The sequence below is a fragment of the Schistocerca gregaria genome, chromosome 2 (genome assembly GCF_023897955.1).
Source record: "Schistocerca gregaria isolate iqSchGreg1 chromosome 2, iqSchGreg1.2, whole genome shotgun sequence".
Classification (NCBI taxonomy): domain Eukaryota; kingdom Metazoa; phylum Arthropoda; class Insecta; order Orthoptera; family Acrididae; genus Schistocerca; species Schistocerca gregaria.
In genome coordinates, this window is record NC_064921.1 from 355,034,372 (window position 1) to 355,054,637 (window position 20,266).

The following is a 20,266-nucleotide window of genomic DNA, read 5'->3' on the forward strand; positions in this document are numbered from 1 at the left end:
GTGCGAATGCTCTGAAAAGTTAATCATTTGCATATCACAGCATCTTCTTCCTGTCGGTTAAATTTCGCGTCTGTAGCACGTCATCTTCGTGTTGTAGCAATTTTAATGGACAGTAGTGTAATACTATAAACGTGAAAGTGGCTCTGTCACTTTTTCACGAGTAAATTGCACATTTTCCATGAAAAGTGGTATGGAGATAGTTTGAATACTTTGTAAGATCCTAATCAATTTTAGATTAGTAAAAAATAAAGGGCCCCATAAGAGGATAAAGTTGTTTCATGTATAGGTACTTCAAAAACCCGCTCCACTGACACGCTTCTGCCCACGCCCATCAGCATACACTGCCTGTCAGTGAGACAGTGTGTGCCACTGTGTTGTGCATTGGGTCAGCTGTGAAGCTGACTCCGATAACTCTCTCACTTGCCGGCTCTTACTGTCTTGGTAATTGTGTGGATGATGTTTTCCCGAATGTCTGGTGGTATATCGCCAGTCTCATACATAATACACACCAACGCGAATAATCGTTTTGTTGCCACTTCACTCCATGATTGTAGAAATTTCAATGGAAGATTGTCTACCACGTCTGCCTTATTTGATTTTAAGTCTTCCAAAGCTTTTCTAAATTATGACTGTCATACTGGATCTTTTATCTCTTACCTAAACACTCCTGCTCTTCTTATGTCACATCGTCATATTAATCATCTTCTCATAGAGACCCTCAATGCGGTTTTTCCACGTATCCGCTCTCTCCTCTGTATTTGAAGTTGGAATTACCATTGCACTCTTAATAATACCGTCCTTACTTTTAATTTCACGGAAGGTGAGTCAGTCCTTCCGACAAACATCTTTTTCTTCGATTTCATCACATTTTTAATGTAGCCATTTCGCCTTAGCTTCCCTGAACTTCCTATTTGTTTCATCCCGAAGTGACTTGTATTTCTGTATTCTTGGAGATCAGTGAACAGTTTTGTACTTCCTTCTTTCATCACTCAACTAAACTATTTCTTCTGTTACCCATAGTTTCTTCGCAGTTACCTTTCTTGTGCCTACGTTTCTCTCTGCAACTTCTGTGATTTCCGTTTATAGATATGTCCGTTTATTTTCAACTGGACTGCCTACTGAACTAGTCCTCATCGCAGCTTCAATAGGTTTAGAGAACTTCAAATTTATCCCTTCATTCCTTAGTATTACCATATCCAACTTCTTCGCACACTGATCGTGATTAGTCTCTTCAGCTTACTCCTTATCATTACGAAATTGTGATACAAGTCTCTGTCTGCCCCTGGGTACACTTTGTAATCCAGTATGTTATTTCGGAATATCTGCCTGACCATGATGTAATCTATCTGAAATATTCCTTTTCTAAGTACTCGTATAATCTTTTTGAAAAAGACATCACAATATTGTCGGATGAGCGGCAACATATGAGGACGGAACATGACCTGAAGTACCGTTTTGCTGTCAGAGTTCTGTTAGTCATTATCAGTCGTGATCTTAGGTCATACCCGATGCCTCCCACCCCCCCCCCCCCCCCCCCCCCCATAGTGGCGTAAGGAGTAACACCGCTATACTTCTCCAAAACTTCGGAAGAATTGGATCTCTCCCGAGGTCGTCGCCATTCTCGGTGACGATGGTCAACCGTGTTAGTGCAGAAACGCGATTCGTCGCTGAACGTAATGCGACGCCTTACTTCAGCAGTCCATGCTACCGAGTCATGGCACCATCCGTGTTTGTGTTGTTTTAACGGCAGCCTGTGCATGAGACGATGATTCCTTGTTCTGGCCGCTGCCACTCCCCGACTGGTCTGGGATGACACAGAATGCTGCAAGGAGTCTCCTACATGTTCTCAGACGCCTGGGGCAGCTTTGGAAGGATTAGGATGTTCTTGTTCCATAATATCGTGCCAAACTCAGATCGTCAAAATCCCGAAATGGTCTGACGGCCTTGCGCACGATGCTCCAAAAAATCTCAGTTGGGGAGATATACGGCCACGTTTTGTTGGCCAAGCTAGGATTTGGCAAGCACGAAGACAACCGCTCTCGCCGTGTACGGGCGGTCATTATCTTGCTAAATGTAAGCCCAGGATGGCTTGCCATGAAGGGCAACAAAACGAGGCGTAAAATACCGTCGACGTACCACTGTGCTGTAACGGTGCTGCGGATGACTACCAAATAGGTCCTGCTATGAGAAGAGATGTCACTCAAGAGTGACTGTCGGACCGTATAGCGAGCGGCTGAGGCTGGAATTTCACCGCTGTACTGGGAGTCTCCAGACACGTCTTTGTGGGTCATTGGGGCTCAGTTCAAAGCAGGACTCTTCACTTAAGACAATTCTACTCCAGTCAAAGAGATGCAGGCCGTAGATGTGTCTGAAAACGCCCCAGACAGCGGTAGGATTCCAACTTGACTGTCGCCCACCATACGACCCAACAGCCAGGAGTGGTTGTCTGGGGTGCTATTTCTTTTCATAAAGGGACCGCTTTGGTTGTCACGCGTAGCACCCTTACAGCACAGCGGTTCGTCGACGATATTCTGCGCCTCGTTTTATTGCCCTTCATGGCAAGCCATCCTGCGCTTACATTTCAGCAATGTAGTGACCGCCCGTACGCGGCGAGAGCGGTTGTCTTCGTGCTTGCCAAATACTAGCTAGACCAGCAAAACGTTGCCGAATCTCTGCCCCACTGAGAATTTTTGGAGCCTCGTGGGCAGGGCCGTCTGACCACCTCTAGATTTTGACGATCTATCGCTCCAGTTAGGCTGAGTTTGGCACGATATCCGTCAGAAGGACATCCAACAACCCTATAATCAATTCCAAGCCGAATAACTGCTTGCATATGGGTGACAGGTGGAGCAACGTATTATTCACTTGCTCTATTTATGAAGCTTTTTGTGTCGAATGAATCATACAGTTTTTATGAAATCGTAATCATTTGTTTGTCTGTACATGTATCTCACTCTATCGAATTCCGTCCTCTTCGGACAATGCCTCCGTAGTCTTTCTTTTTTTTTTCTTTTTTAGAGTGTAGTATGGATAAAGCGTTGACAAGAGCCACAATGAGTACACACCTTCCTCTAGTAAACTACCTTCACTGTGAGACTAAATTTTTTCTTAATGATGGACTTTTCTTATCGTTTGGCCGCAGGATTGCTAAGTTTCCTTTAGCGTGTATCTTACTTCTCTCCAAGGGTACTAAGAAAAACAGTTAACGTGCTCATCGGCTTGGGAGACTTGCCAACAGCGATGATGTCCACGAAAGAGTGAGGAGCCCTAAAATTTAACCTATTATGCTAGCTCGCAAATACGGAGCCATAACTCATCTCCTCACAAAATCATCTTACTATCCATCGAAGCCGAAGTCGTCGATACCTGCTTGTGCGGTGGTTGTAAAGCCGCAGGTAATCGATCTGAAGTATCCTAGTGTTGGATGTAATTGATTGATAACGTGACGACAGATGGTGATGCAATATTTCCGAATTGCCACACTTTCTGCCGGCAGTCGGGGCCGAGCGGTTCTAGGCGCTACAGTCTGTAACCGCGCGACCACAGGGTCGAATTCTGCCTCGGGCATGGATGTGTGTGATATCCTTAGGTTAGTTAGGTTTAAGTAGTTCTAAGTTCTAGTGGACTGATGACCTCAGAAGTTAAGTCCCGTAGTGCTCAGAGCCATTTGAAGCCTAATCTCAATGTATCACGAACGTAGCTTCCCCCTCCCGCTGCCCACATTGTATGATGGGGAAAAAATAAATTTATGACACAAGTTGACTTAAAGAAGGTCGGTGGGACAGATCCTGAGGCATAAGGGAATCGTTAAATTAGTTGTAAAAGGGAGACAAAAACTATAGAGGGAGACCAAGAGTTGAATAGTAGTAAGCAGATAAAATTAATGTAGATTTCAGCAGTTAATCGGAGATGAAGAGCCTTGCACAGGATAGACTAGTGTGGAGAGCAACATCAAATCAGTCTTCGGAGTGAAGACCACCACAACAACTACTACACCACCAACGAGATATGGTTGGCAATCCGTTCACTTCTTCAGAATGAGATTTTCACTCTGCAGCGGAGTGTGCGCAGATATGAAACTTCCTGGCAGATTAAAACTGTGTTCCCGACCGAGACTCGAACTCGGGACCTTTACCTTTCGCAGGCAAGAGCACTTGCCCGCGAAAGGCAAAGGTCCCGAGTTCGAGTCTCGGTCGGGCACACAGTTTTAATCTGCCAGGAAGTTTCGTTCACTTCTTTCTCAAAACCACCAACAACACAAACAGAAGACTACAGCCTATACGAAGCCATCACAGTGACCTATATGAAACAGCTACACATCTGACAAGCAGGCTGCTAAAATTCCTCTAGTAAGGATGTATTACAGCAGACCAACAGCCACAGGAAAAAATTTAATAAAACATCTCATTCATTCGCGACGCGGACCAGGTGCTCTAGTTTTTTTTTTAGCTTTTTTTTTACTCAGTCGGTTTCCTTATCCTTGATTACCCAAAAATATTTCTACATTGGTATTAGAAAACTCCCCTCTTATAAGATGTTCAAATGTTCAAATGTGTGTGAAATATTTTGGGACTTAACTGCTAAGGTCATCAGTCCATAAGCTTACACACTACTTAACCTAAATTATCCTAAGGAAAACCACACACACCCATGCCCGAGGGAGGACTCGAACCTCCGTCGGGACCAGCCGCACAGTCCATGACTGCAGGGTCCTAGACCGCTTGGCTAATCCCGCGCGGCTTATAAGATGTATTGGTACCATCGTTGTTACTGGTATCAAGTCATTCAAGGCCAAGTTCTTCCATTTCCCTCCTTCAGTGTCATCACTTATGAAATGTAATTATGTATAGTTACAGTTGCATTTACTAATCTAAAATTCTAATGTGTCACGTGTTGCTGTTAGTTAATTATTAGATAAGTTGAACAAAAGAAGGTACGCACAACACTCAATGTTCCAAGTTGGTACGGAGAATATCTATGTTAAGTTGTACATGAAGATGGAGACACCAAGCTTTCCAAACGTTACGCAGGTTAGCGTCGTAAAACGACGAGATCTTAGAACCACCATAAATCCCTACACCAGTGATGTGTACGAACACACATAAGCATCTCGAAGACGGGGAAATTATTAATTGATAACGGAATTTTTTATTTACATTTAGGCTTTGGGAAACTAGAAAAGAAGAGGATCGAAGTGGTTGAGAAGTGCGCTACAGAAGGATACTGAAAAATTAAGTGGACTGAGAAGGTGAGGAATAAGGAACCTTAGGCACAATCGAAGAGGAAAGAAATACATGGAAAATATTGGCTAGAAGAGAGGACGTGTTAAGGAATCCGAGAGTAACTGCCACGCTCGTAGAGAGAGCCGTAGATGGCGAAAACTGTAAGAGAAGACAGAGATTGGAGTGTATCCAACAAATAATTGAGAACGTCGGGTTAGGTGCTGCTCTCACTCGCAGAGGTTGGCACAGGAGAGGAAATGGTGGCGGACCACACGAAACCAGTCGGAAAACAAGAGAACCACGTTCTTTGAAGGAGTCTTCGAAAAAAAGTGAACCTTCAGTTATATAAAGATTAGTATAATTGCGCTCGCTAGGCACTGTTACAAAAATTACAATTGCCAAGAGAGTAGATTTGATAGTTTTTTTTGTTTCCGAGTCTTAGTATTCATTACAACAATAATACTTGTCTCATATGTCGACAATTGGCAGTGGATAAATCTAATTATTGTAGGTTTGAATATGAATAACCTGTTTCTTTAAATTCGACAAGTGAGGCAGATCCATCAACAAAATAAAAAGTAGTCTGATAAGGTACTCTGAAATTCTAGCCTTGCAGATAAGATAGATAAACTTGCACTTACATTCTGAATTAATCACAGTTGGATTACTATTAGCATTTCTTAAGATTTCAGTGATAAGTCCACAAAATCGATTCTTTTATTCAATTCACAGTTACACTACCTTATAATGCATTCCGCATAACTACGCTCACAATGCTAAGTTTAACCTTTTGCATGAAATAATTCTCAAGATTTATTCTAACTAATCGAATCAATAAGCGCTAATGCCGGAGTGAAACCTAAGGAAGATCTATCGCAGAAGGGTGGGGGAGGGGGGGGGGGGTCATAATAGGGCCGTTGTGCCTTTCATAATTTCTAATAGTCAGCTAGCAGAACGTAAACGACTACAGCGATTTTGGATTCCGCGCGCAAGTACATATCTCTGGAATCTAGCCCCATCGAAAATCAAAGATACCGGAATCGCAAAAAAGGCACTCGAAATATATTTATATTTTATATTAGCCTTATCACATATTCTGTTACGTTTTCGGAATGCAGAGCTAACAAGTGGTATCCTATGTACTGCTAGAAAGGACTGCCTACTATATAAATTTCTTCTCCTCATTGCATATATGTTCTTGTCTTTCGGTTTAACCATCCATACGACTTGCAGTCTCAAATTACGTTTCTTCCATCGACCTCTTCAGTTGCAACAAGATCACCAAAGTATATAAAAGTCAGTAAAAGTACTCTCCTACTCAATGAAGGAGCGTATGGGAACAGGCCCAGGAATCCTGCATCGCCGTTCTGGGCAAGCTCCTAGCGGTCCTCCGTTCTGTTGTCAAGTGTTCACTCTGTGTCTGTGTCGCGTAGATGACTGAGTGCTTGTACACTCTGGAGTTGAAGAGAAGGCAGAAGGTGGAACCTGGTGCGGGCACATAAACTTTTCCTCTTGAATAGCACCAAGAAGACCACTCCTTCACTTCATGAGACTCTACGGAGAGGTTTGGTTTTTCATGCAGCACATCGGCACAAACACTAATCAAGTGAATTTACGTACCACTTCTCGTTCCTTTGCCGGCCAAGTACTGGCAGTGAAAATCATTCACTACGATGATACGAACCAGCTTACATCCGAATCGAGCGCCACTGCATAGGCGAGCGTTAGCTACCTCGGCTAGGAGGCGGGTAAGGTATATAAAATTTGATGTGAGTTCTGAAAATAAATCCCACATTTACATCGACATGAGCGTATCTGCACAGCATTCGACGTGAACGCTTATTTGTGCCAAAGAAAAGTAATTACTTATATGGGCGTGTGGGTTTATGTGTATTTGTTTGTGTGTGTGTTTGAGAGAGAGAGAGAGAGAGAGAGAGAGAGAGAGAGAGAGAGAGAGAAGAGAGAGAGGGGGTGACTTGTTCCTTCGGAGGAGAATGAACTGAGAACGGGACAATACATTCAGTGAATACTCCCTAGATAGTCGTTAAATCGTATATTTGTGAGAGACACTGATGGAAAGCAATGGATAGAATATTTGTGCTTCTGACGGAGTAAGAACCATGTATTAAGCATGAAAACGTGGGAATCTTAATGAAATGAAATGAATGAAACGTGGGTGTGGTTAGGACCTTCTGTCGAGTTAACCGGTCACCTAGCGTAAGACTTTAATTGACGGCAATCCGGCAACTTGAGTGGAAACATTCTCTGACCCGGATGTGAACTGAACACAGGTCGCTCGCATGGCGTTCCGCTGCGCTGACCATCAGCTATCGACTCGGACAGGGAGCTTAATAATTAAAATTATTGTATCCCATGGGGCTGACGAAAAACAACGATTCAGAGTAGCATACTGGCTTAACAAAGGTTGAAGACATCGCGGTACTTCATCCACTAGCAGTATTTTGCGCAGATAGCATAGTTTCACTGAGACTGTAGTTAGGGAGAACTAAGCGGTGCAAGATACATCCAGGTATGTGGTTTGTGTCAATCCCTACAACGTAATACTGAATGATCTTCCAGTATGATACTATAACTACCTACAGCAATACCTAAAACGTTCTTGAAATACTCGTCAGTTTTCCTAGACAGCACGGTCAGCTGACCTGTCCGCAATTTATGATGCGTGTGCCATGATGGGACACCATCTTCTGTAGTGTATGTTACGACAATATCCTTACACACCCTACGATAAAAGGCGGAAGCAGTGTAGATGAAACCTTCTACGACAAAATCCTGAAACTCTAATACCATCGTCCCTGTGCACAGTTGCACGAGTGCACTGTAGTCGCACCAGCCTTTGCAATCTTCGCAATGTACCGAAATTGTTATACCAAGCATATTTCTGCTGCGTGCCATGGTGTGATTACGTACACATAGTGCATTGCCTTACGGCGCATATCATTCGTATGTGTGTCCTTTGCTTCAATATATCCCCGTTTTTATTTTTCAATAGTGCATGTAGTCATACAACACTGTGCTACGAAGGTTCAGCACTCTGCTGTAAAACGATCCAGTGTACCGAAACAGTATAACTTAGTCTATCATATGGGCCCTGGATTCAGAGATACTGGCCACCTACATGATTCTTCACACCTAATACGCAGAAGGGGCCTGAAATTAAATTTCTCATCTTCAGTTGTCTGTGTCATTGGGATGAATGTGAGGAAAGAATTCAATAGATAAACGGGAGAGAAATAAACGAAAGATAATAACCACTGTACAGAGGCGTAAGAGTGGCACCCAGGGTTAACTGCGACTGCATGTCTTTCCTCTGCCTCCCCCCCCCCCCCCCCCACCCCCACCCATTCCTCTTCTAGCATCCCCCTTTTTCGTTTAGTCCTCAGCGCTGCCTGTCTTCTTTATTCGGTTATTCAGATCAACATGCGTTATAATAAAGTAAAAGACAGGCATTTCAATAATTCTTTTTTCTGTGATACAATTCAAAACATTGAATACCACGCAGTCCAAAGTTGTATTTCGTTTCTAATCTCCTACTTTATCCTCCCTCATTCTCGTTTTTAAGGTTCCGTGCTTCAATCTGAAAAGACGGAACCCTTCCAGGATCGCTCTGTTGCCCGACCATCTTTTTGTCCATCCGACTGTTAAGGACCCTTCTTCTCGGGGACGTGCAGGCGCATCAAATTTAAATGTATGTCACGTTTTAAGGTTTATGGTCCCTTGGGGGTGTAAAACTTTTAAGCTTCTAAGTCAGTTCAGTCAAAAGATACGGTCATTTATGTCATATAATCGTATTTCGATAATCGAAAACTCACTCGTCAAAAACTATAGGTACTTCCCTCTGATATCGACACGTGAAATTTGGCAAGAAGCAAATTTCACAGTACAAGTAAAGGAAAAAATCCAAAATTTGTTAATTTGTAATTATATCACAAGAAATTTTTTTCTTTTTTATCCTTCTATCTCTTTGTCCGTCCGTTTGTTAAGATCCTTTTTCTCTGGACAGATCGGCGTATCATGCTGAAATTTATGTCACATTCTAAGATCTGTACTTTCTTGCCGGTGTAAAAATTTGAAGCTTCTAAGTCATTCAGTCGAAACGTTACGTTGTGTTCTGCCTTTCGGCAGGTCTTGTCATGGGGAAAGCCTCGTGAGACAGGTCCACCGCATAAGTGTCTAGGGAAGTGATTCCAGTGGTGCTTTCCCTTTGCTTTCCACTCATGATGATGAAATGATAATGAGGATAACACAACACCCAATCCCTGAGCGGAGAAAATCTCTGACCCACCCGGGAATCGAAGCTGGGCCCCTTGGTGTGACAGACCGTCGCGCTGACCACTCAGCTATCGGGGCGCACTCAGTCAAAGAATACGGCTATTTATGTCAAATTTTTTGATACTCGGGAATTCACTCATCAAAACCTATAGGGTGCTTCCCATTGCTCTAGAATCATGAAATAATAGTACAAGTACAGTAAAAATCAGAAAATAGTTAATTTGTAATTGTAGCACACGAAAAAATATTTTTCGTTATTGGTTGGCCGGCTGTCTGTCTGCCCGTTAATAACCTTTTCCTCTGGAACAGACTGGCGCATCAAATTGAAATTTATGCACATACTAATATCTGTGGTCCTTCGACGCTATACAAATGTTAAGCTTCTAAGTCAATTCATTCAAAAGATACGGGCATTTGTGTCACCTATTTCAATACTCAAAAACTCACTCATCAAAATCTATAGAGTACTTCCAGTTGACCTAGAATCATGAAATTTGGCAAGAAGCAAGGTTCCGTATTTCAAGTAAAGGGAAAAACTAGATTTGTAATTATATTACATGAAAAAAATATTTCTTTTGTTATTTTTTATCCGAGTTCAAAATTTAATTTAAAACATTCTCGAAGGTCTTGGAATTCCTGGGACCGATATCTTGCCAGTGTAAATCTTGATAACAGGCAGAAATCATCCATATCCTTGACTCTTGGAATGGAAAACTGTCGACATAGATAATTAAGGTTGTACAGAATCCTGAGTACTCGACTCATGTTCGCTTTTTTTTCCTTTCTCCTTCCTTATTAATTCCGCACGTCAGAAAACGGCGTCAGGGCACGCACCCGGCTATCCTTCTTGCGCCAACATTACCGATTTAAGCCCGTCCTCGACGAGGTCATCAGAGACTGAGTGAAAGCTCTGTTTGGTCGAAAAGCTCTGTTTGATCAACAGAGGCAAAGAAAACTGGTTGCCTCCTTTTCAGAAGCCTCATCCCAGCGGTTACCTTAATGAAGTGATGCAGGACAACAACGAAAAAACAAAAACGGGGATTTCAGTTGCATTCATTTCGAGTGTTAGTCAGTTGCCTTTACGACTGCCGACATCGCTCGATGCAGAATGTCGTATGATACGTAATATTAACCTTATGTTTCACATTACATTCCATAATTGCTAAATTGAAATTAACCGGTTTTCGATGTTCGTGTGGTAGGAAAGATTTTTTTTGTTAAAGGCATTTCAGAACTATATAATTAATGCAGCACCGTTCCTATACTTCTAATTCACTGTGGACAAGTACGAGAACGTGCTGAAGAGTAATGCCTCTGAATTTTGCTTGTGAGAACTTTTAAAGCTTTTTGAATAAGGCAGACGTTATTAACATTGTACTCCTTTATTCTTCATGTCTAAATGTTTGCAGTCAGCTGCCACTACAGAGCTCCGAATTGTAGCGTGTAACGTGATGGTGTGTAACGTAACTCCGTCGGTGTCTGGGAAACAGCGTGATGTAATAGAGCTTCAAGTATGAGGAGTTCATCCACACTTGGGGCAAGCTCTCCTTCAGCATGACAATTTCAGACTACACGCGAGCGGTGCAACAGCTGCAACAATCCGATGGCTTCGGATTACTGATATTGACCATACTCCATAAAGTCTCGACGTGGCCCCATCCGATTGTCATCTGTTTCCAAAACTGAAAGAACACTCTCGAGGACTTCAGTTTGATAGTTATGAAGCGGTGCAATCAGATATGAGGTTGTAGCTCCGTCAGAAAGTGATACATTCTACAGTATCAACACTCTGGTCTGTCAGTGGAAAATATATGTTCGTCGCCAACGTGACTATGTCGAGAAAAAAATGAAAGCATAAAGAATAAAGATGTAGAATGTTAATAACGTTTGTTTTATTCAAAAATATTCAAGAGTTTTCACATAAAAAACTCGAAGGCTTTATGTTGCAGCATCCCTCGTGCTGTACTTCATTAACTCACTGAAATGAAGACGTGAATAATTCGAGAGCAGCTTACTTCTCCGTGTAACACGTACAAATTGCTATTAATGTGTACAGATTGTATTTCACAGAAGATTAACTTTACGTTGCGTCGAAATATTCGAATGAATCTTGAGAAAAGTGGCACAGTCTCCCAAAAAAGAAGGAAGATCAAATTATTACAACAAGCGCGAATGAAATAATAATATACTGGCTGGAAGTACGTGGTACACATTAAATGGGTCTGTAATTATGTCGACATGTTCTTCTTTGTCACTGTATAACGGATGTAGCAGTATACTGTGAAACTCTCTATAGGAATGATCTGCCGTCTATGAGAACCACTGGATGTAAGATTATTAGTTACAGAAACACCGGCTCACGATGGAAACGAAAAAGTTCCAAGACATTAATAATGACAAACCTCAGATTTTTGCAGCTATATTTTTGAGTTTATGCACTGTTACTACTTCCTTGACGTAGTTACAAGCTTGTTCGTCTAATCCAAGATCCTCGTTATTTACTATTTCGTAAGATTAGTGTACCTTTTGCACAATGTAAATGGTAATTTGATATGAAATACGAGTAACGCAGCTAGTAAACGTTGCAGAAAGTATATTCGCTACTGAGTATACTCTCCATATTAATACAGAACTATATTTACCATTTCAGTTACAAGCACTAAACAAATGTTTGCAGAATTTGCGAATGATTACTGGTTTTTATACTAAAATGGGCACTTGTAAAACATGCGAAGCATTTCGGAAAAGAACTTAGAAATTAGTAGCATAAGATAAAAAATCTACATCCATAACTTGAAATTGCTGCAGAAATTTATAGGAAAGAACTGATGCTGTGTAATGACGCTAAAACATTTGTTACTCGCCCATCTATTATTAAATTTACTTCACCATCTAGTTTAACAGTGCTGAATCAAATATTTCTTTACTGCAGCTAAGGTAAAGAGAGATTCTCACTAATTTGAAATAAATAGTAACTTAGTACTACTTACTTCACAAGATGTCTTCGGTATATCAAAGAACACTCGTTTGAGAATCTACTCGGTAAAGATGCCTGTCCATAAAGTTCTGTGCCTAGAATTGTTTCCTAGGCTCGCGGGAGAGATATCGCAGGGTCCCTTGGCAACAGACGCCAACAAACTCATAGCCTCAGCAAGTCAGAGCGACGGAAGCGCGCGTAACTGCAAGTTATGAAACGATTGCGAGTAAGGCTCGTGTCACTCACGGACTTCACAGCCCATAATAAAAGAAAAAGTAGCTCACGGTCTGTGGTCCTTACTACGCGCTCACCGCGGCAGATCCACTAGTGTTGTTAGGGTGGTGCTAGTGTGGCGCGGAAGAGACAGCGACAGTAGGCGAGGCGGCAGCACGGCGTGGCGCGCGCCGCTAAGCATTCTGCACTCTGCGGAAGGACAGGACAGCGCAGCGCCACCGCTTGCCAATGCCACTACGTGTACGGCTTCGCCGCCGGCGCACGAGCAAGGCCGCCATCAGTCCTCTTTACATGAAATGCATTCGCAGTTGCGAATATGGACAACCATCAAATGTGTAATGAAATGACCACAATGAAAAGTTGGGTCGGACTAGTACTCAAACCCGGATTTACCCTTATCGCGAGCGTTCGCCTTACTATTAGGTTATCCAAGGACGACTCGCGCCCGGATTCAAACTTCCGTATGTCGTCAACCTATAAAATCTACATCTACATGATTACTCTGTAATCCACATTTAAGTGCTTGGCAGAGGGTTCATCGAACCACAATCATACTATCTCTCTACCATTCCACTCCGGAACAGAGCGCGGGAAAAACGAACACCTAAACCTTTCTGTTCGAGCTCTGATTTCTCTTATTTTATTTTGATGATCATTCCTACCTATGTAGGTTGGGCTCAACAAAATATTTTCGCATTCGGAAGAGACAGTTGGTGACTGAAATTTCGTAAATAGATCTCGCCGCGTCGAAAAACGTCTTTGCTTTAATGACTTTCATCCCAACTCGCGTATCATATCTGTCACACTCTCTTCCCTATTACGTGATAATACAAAACGAGCTGCCCCTTTTTGCACCCTTTCGATGTCCCCCGTCAATCCCACCTGGTAAGGATCCCACAACGCGCAGCAACATTCTAACAGAGGACGAACGAGTGTAGTGTAAGCTATCCCTTTAGTGGACTTGTTGCATCTTCTAAGTGTCCTGCCAATGAAACGCAACCTTTGGCTCCCCTTCCCCACAATATTATCTATGTGGTCTTTCCAACTGAAGTTGTTCGTAATTTTAACACCCAGGTACTTAGTTGAATTGACAGCCTTGAGAATTGTACTATTTATCGAGTAATCGAATTCCAAAGGATTTCTTTTGGAACTCATGTGCATCACCTCACACTTTTCGTTATTTAGCGACAACTGCCACCTGCCACACTAAACAGCAATCTTTTCTAAATCGCTTTGCAACTGACACTGGTCTTCAGACGATCTTACTAGACGGTAACTTACAGCATCACCTGCGAACAACCTAAGAGAACTGCTCAGATTGTCACCCAGGTCATTTATATAGATCAGGAACAGCAGAGGTCCCAGGACGCTTCCCTGGGGAACACCTGATATCACTTCAGTTTTACTCGATGATTTGCCGTCTATTACTACGAACTGCGACCTTCCCGACAGGAAATCACGAATCCAGTTGCACAACTGAGACGTTACCCCATAGGCCCGCAGCTTGATTAGAAGTCGCTTGTGAGGAACGGTGACAAAAGCCTTCCGGAAATCCAGAAACACGGAATCAACTTGAGATCCCCTGTCGATAGCCGCCATCACGTCGTGCGTTGCACAAGAACGATGTTTTCTGGAACCATGCTGATTGCGTATCAATAGATCGTCCCCTTCGAGGTGATTCATAATGTTTGTATACAGTATATGCTCCAAAACCCTACTGCAAACCGACGTCAATGATATAGGTCTGTAGTTAGATGGATTACTCCTACTACCCTTCTTAAACACTGGTGCGACCTGCGCAATTTTCCAATCTGTACTCGTATATCCGTTACGTATGTTGCCGAACAGGGGAGACATTTTAATTGAAAGCCGTTTGTCTGGTGTCGGCAGATGTAGGTACGAAGAAATAGTATTTCGTACTTTGGAACAACGCAGGCAGTGCAACGTCGTATTTATGCGCCAACACAGGACAAACGATTTTCAATTAAAATGTCTCCCTGATACGGGAATATACATAATGGATATACGAGTACATCTTGTAGACAGACACATTGTTGCGACATATCACACTTTGTCTCTGGCCGTGACTCGTGCTCAGATAGCCTAATGGTAAAGCGAGTGCTCGGGATAAGGCGAAAATCCGGGTTCGAGTACATCTACATCTACATCTACATCTACATCTACATCTACATGACTACTCTGCAATTCACATTTAAGTGCTTGGCAGAGGGTTCATCGAACCACAATCATACTATCTCTCTACTATTCCACTCCCGAACAGCGAGCGGGAAAAACGAACACCTAAACCTTTCTGTTCGAGCTCTGATTTCTCTTATTTTATTTTGATGATCATTCCTACCTATGTAGGTTGGGCTCAACAAAATATTTTCGCATTCGGAAGAGAAAGTTGGTGACTGAAATTTCGTAAAAAGCTCTCGCCGCGTCGAAAAACGTCTATGCTGTAATGACTTCCATCCCAACTCGTGTATCATATCTGCCACACTCTCTCCCCTATAACGCGATAACACAAAACGAGCTGCCCTTCTTTGCACCCTCTCGATGTCCTCCGTCAATCCCACCTGGTAAGGATCCCACACCGCGCAGCAATATTCTAACAGAGGACGAACGAGTGTAGTGTAAGCTGTCTCTTTAGTGGACTTGTTGCATCTTCTAAGTGTCCTGCCAATGAAACGCAACCTTTGGCTCGCCTTCCCGACAATATTATCTATGTGGTCCTTCCAACTGAAGTTGTTTGTAATTTTAACACCCAGGTACTTAGTTGAATTGACAGCCTTGAGAATTGTACTATTTATCGAGTAATCGAATTCCAACGGATTTCTTTTCGAAGTCATGTGGATCATCTCACACTTTTCGTTATTTAGCGTCAACTGCCACCTGACACACCATACAGCAATCTTTTCTAAATCGCTTTGCAGCTGATACTGGTCTTCGGATGACCTTACTAGACGGTAAATTACAGCATCATCTGCGAACAACCTAAGAGAACTGCTCAGATTGTCACCCAGGTCATTTATATAGATCAGGAACAGTAGAGGTCCCAGGACGCTTCCCTGGGGAACACCTGATATCACTTCAGTTTTACTCGATGATTTGCCATTACTACGAAATGCGACCTTCCTGACAGGAAATCACGAATCCAGTCGCACAACTGAGACGATACCCCATAGCTCCGCAGCTTGATTAGAAGTCGCTTGTGAGGAACGGTGTCAAAAGCTTTCCGGAAATCTAGAAATACGGAATCAACTTGAGATCCCCTGTCGATAGCGGCCATTACTTCGTGCGAATAAAGAGCTAGCTGCGTTGCACAAGAGCGATGTTTTCTGAAGCCATGCTGATTACGTGTCAATAGGTCGTTCCCTTCGAGGTGATTCATAATGTTTGAATACAGTATATGCTCCAAAACCCTACTGCAAACCGACGTCAATGATATAGGTCTGTAGTTAAATGGATTACTCCTACTACCCTTCTTGAACACTGGTGCGACCTGCGCAATTTTCCAATCTGTAGGTACAGATCTATCGGTGAGCGAGCGGTTGTATATGAGTGCTAAGTAGGGAGCTATAGTATCAGCGTAATCTGAAAGGAACCTAATCGGTATACAATCTGGACCTGAAGACTTGCCCGTATCAAGCGATTTGAGTTGCTTCGCAACCCCTAAGGTATCTACTTCTAAGAAACTCATGCTAGCAGATGTTCGTGTTTCAAATTCTGGAATATTCCATTCGTCTTCCCTGGTGAAGGAATTTCGGAAAACTGCGTTCAATAACTCCGCTTTCATTATCGTGATTCCATTATACAGCAGATGGTTGTCCATATTCGCAACAGCGGAAACATTTCATGTATTTCATAACGGCTGTAGTCACCGCAGTGCATGTTTCTTCGAGACACTGCAACATCGCATTCGTGTTTAGTTTGTGTCTAAGTGGTTCAAGTGGCTCTGAGCAATATGGGACTTAACATCTGAGGTCATCAGTCGCCTAGAACTTAGAACTAATTAAAACTAACTAACCTAAGGACATCACACACATCCATGCCTGAGGCGGGATCCGAACCTGCAACCGTAGCGGTCGCGCGTTTCCAGACTGAAGCGCCTAGAACAGCTCGGCCACACCGGCCGGCTTCGTCTAAATGCCATACACCTTAATGTGATAATCTCACACACATGATGTGGAGCGTGGTTATTATTTGTGTTTGGGGACAAACAAGCCAGCACCAAGAGGCTGAAGACAATAACGCTGTGGGCTCCTTCTGGTAGGCCATGGAGAAGTGTGGAGGTAACTACAGATTTACACCGGAGAAGTGTGTTGGGACCCTGGCCGTACATGTTAGTTATAACGTCCTCGCTGGTAATATTAACGTTAACCTCATATGTTTCGCAAATGGTGCAGTTATATATGATGAAGTACAGTCTGAAGAAAAAGCTGCACGTATATTCAATCAGGTCTTGTTAAGATTTCAAAGAGGTGCAAAATTCGAAACTTGCTTTAAGTGTTGAGAAAAGTTAAATGGTTCACTTCACAAAACGAAAAACCGTAGTATCCTATGATTTCAATATCGGTGAGTCGCAAGTGGAGTATACCGACTCGTAAAGATATATTGATGAAACTGTTTGTAAGAATATGAAATGTGAATGTGACACGGAATGATCTCATATGCTCATTGGAGGTAAACCAAGGGACAAAGTTCGTTTCACTTGTTGAATACTGGAAAAATGCCATCAGTTTACAAAGAAGATTGCTTTCACAACATTTGTGTGATCCAGCCCATAATGTTGCTCAAGGTTGAGGCATCCGTACCAAATAGGGGTAATAGGAGGTATTTAGCATATACAAAGAAGGGCAGCACAAATGGTCACAGGTATCATTGACCTGTGGGAGAGCGTCACAGCAACGTTGAGAATCGTGACTGATACTTGAAAGATATAAATTATCCAATGAGTGGTTACTTATACAGTTTCAAGGACCACCGTTAACTGAGAAATATGGAAATGTTCTACAACTCGCTACGTATTCTCCTCATAGAGATCATCAATTCGAGATTGCACTAATCAGATGGAGAGGCAACCGTTATTTTATCAGTCCTTAAGCAAACGCAACGTGAATAATTCCTCGTATGTAGTACAATGGGAAGTACCCTCTGCCATGCTCCTCGCGTGTTTTTCAGAGTGTAGATGTACATGCAGGTAACAAAATAGAACATTAACAAGATGTATCAGTACAACATACATTCCTTTTTAAAGATGCTGGCCTCCGTGAGATATGCATTATCTAATCAAAAGTATCCGGAGACCTATTAGGAAACATTAATGTGGGGTACATCCACCCTTCACCTTTATGATGACATACGCTCTGCTGTGGACACTTTCAAAGAGGTGTTTGGGTATCTGTAAAGGAATCGCGGCCCATTATTCGTCAAAAGCCAAAACTAGAGAAAATAATGATGTTGGACGCTGGTCTCTGAAGTGAAGTCGACGTTCTAACTCATCCCAAAGGTGTTGAAGCCGGGACTCTGAGCTGGCCAGTTCATTTCAACAATGTTATTGTCCAAAAACCAATGCCTTACGACAGGGTTCATTATCATTCTGATATAATTATCATCTTGGAGCTGCTCCTCTACTGTATGCAGTACACAGTGTGTAAAATGTGTTCATAGCCTTCCGCATTCTAGCATTTTCTTAAGATTAATGAGGATACTAAAACCTAATCACAGAAACATCCCAATACCATTACAGCACCTCCTCCGTACTTCGCTGTTGACACTATGATCACAGTTCATGTTCTCGAGGCATTTTCTAACCCAAAAACCAAGTGATGTAATCGTAAATGATGTTTTTCACAAAATTATTAAGTGGTTCTCAGCAAACGGACTCCTTTTAAATTTTGATAAAACACAGTATGTACAGTTCCGTACAGTAAATGGCACAACTCCAGTAATAAATATAGACTTTGAACAGAAGTCTGTAGCTAAGGTAGAATTTTCAAAATTTTTAGGTGTGTCCATTGATGAGAGGTTTAAACTGGAAGCAACACATTGATGGTCTGCTGAAACGTCTGAGTTCAGCTACGTATGCTATTAGGATTATTGCAAATTTTGGTGATAAGAATCTCAGTAAATTAGCTTACTATGCCTACTTTCATTCACTGCTTTCGTGTGGCATCATATTCTGGGGTAATTCATCGTTGAGTAGAAAAGTATTCATTGCTCAAAAACGTGTAATCAGAATAATTGCTGGAGCCCACCCACGGTCATCCTGCAGACATCTATTTAAGGATCTAGGGACCCTCACAGTAACCTCACAGTATATATATTCACTTATGAAATTTGTTGATAATAATTCAACCCAGTTCAAAAGTAACAGCAGTGTGCATAGCTATAACACCAGGAGAAAGGATGACCTTCACTATATAGGGTTAAATCTGACTTTGGCACAGAAAGGGGTAAATTATGCTGCCACAAAAGTCTTTGGTCACCTCCCAAACAGCATCAAAAGCCTGACAGATAGCCAACTAACATTTAAAAATAAATTAAAAGAATTTCTAGATGACAACTACTTCTACTCATTGGCTGAATTTTTAGATATAAATTAAGGGAAAAAACTTAAACATTAGTGTCATGCAATATTTTGTGTAGTGTAATATCTTGTACAGACATCTTTTATTAACCTGACACGTTCCACACCATTACGAAGTGTCATATTTATGATCTATGGAACAAGTATTAATCTAATCTAATCCCAAAGCGTTTCATCGTATTGCCGCAAGGTATAGCGTGGTTCATTGCTCCAAGCCACTCGTCTTCAGTCATCCACTGTCCAAATGCGTCGCTCTTTACTCTATCTCAAGCGTCGCTTAGCATCGACCATTGTAACCCGTCCTTTTAAACTCCATACAAGCATAGTGCTAGGTGGATGCTGGTGGCAGTTTGGGACTCACGAGTCATTCCTTCCGCTGATTTTATGCTCTGCCTGCTCTTAGTTTAGCTGTGGTTCTTGCTTTGGGTTTCCACTTCACAATTACATCATGAGTAGTCGTCACTGAACTTTACTGACGGATCCATCTTGCTGTTTCCTCTTGTCTACTGAAAACACAACACTACCCGCCTCCTTTCATACTGGCTGGTTGTCCATAGTGGCATGTAGTGATTAATTACGCATTAGACCTATATCTCTAACGTCGATCAGTTGTAGAATTTTGGAACACGTATTATGTTCGAGTGTAATGACTTTTCTGGAGACTAGAAATCTACTCTGTAGGAATCAGTATGGGTTTCGAAAAAGACGATCATGTGAAACCCAGCTCGCGCTATTCGTCCACGAGACTCAGATGGTCATGGACACGGGATCCCAGGTAGATGTCGTGTTTCTTGACTTTCGCAAGGCGTTTCATACAGTTCCCCACAGTCATATGGACTATCAGACCAATTGCGTGATTTGATTGAAGAGTTCCTAGATAACAGAACTCAGCATATCATTCTCAATGGAGAGAAGTCTTCCGAATTAAGAGAGATTTCAGTTGTGCCG

The 20,266-nt window shown here is 42.3% G+C and overlaps 1 protein-coding gene across 6 annotated transcripts in view; it reads right to left on the minus strand.

Annotated features, from left to right (window-relative positions):
- The window catches only part of LOC126337046 (regulating synaptic membrane exocytosis protein 2), a 1,181,006-nt gene that overhangs the window by 942,656 nt on the left and 218,084 nt on the right, over positions 1 to 20,266 (minus strand). Inside the window, exon 1 of one of the 6 annotated variants that reach the window (XR_007565037.1) lies at positions 12,506 to 12,591. The exons of the other annotated variants lie outside the window; for them this stretch is intronic. The gene's annotated coding sequence lies outside the window, so the exon portion shown is untranslated. Of the gene's footprint in view, positions 1 to 12,505; positions 12,592 to 20,266 lie in introns of those variants that run through there. 6 annotated transcript variants of the gene reach the window in all.